Here is a 515-nt window from a genome sequence, read left to right as displayed (position 1 = left end):
CCTGGGGCAGTCGGGATGTCCAGGAAGCTGAAACACGGTAGAAATACAGACTCCAAATTCATTGGTTAAATACAAGGTTTTGAAATTACTCCTCCCTCCTTTTTTTCTCTTTTAAATTAAAGATAATTTAATTTGTCTTTGCTGCAACCACTCCATTATTCATTTCAAAAACAAGGTCAGAAACGAGATGGAAATGTACTGTGAAAAGTAGTTACCCACAAACCGCGTAAGTCTTTGCCGGAAACCTTTTCCACAGTCCCATTGCTATTTTAGGATTCACTCTGACCCTATTCGCCATTGGGCTAATTATGTACATTAGTGTCACTGTACAGTTTAAAAAGTAATTCTAGAGACATTCTCTCATATAATTCTCACAATAATTTTTTGCTACAGGTATTTTTTAATACTGTGTCTACTTTCAGGTATGCAGAAACAGAATCAGGTATTAAGTAAACTCATTTGAAACTAGTAGCAAAAACAGGCCCTAAATCACAGACTTGAGTCCTGAGGTAAAC

The sequence above is a fragment of the Lutra lutra genome, chromosome X (assembly GCF_902655055.1).
Source record: "Lutra lutra chromosome X, mLutLut1.2, whole genome shotgun sequence".
Classification (NCBI taxonomy): Eukaryota; Metazoa; Chordata; class Mammalia; order Carnivora; family Mustelidae; genus Lutra; species Lutra lutra.
Note: the sequence above shows the minus strand (reverse complement) of the source record.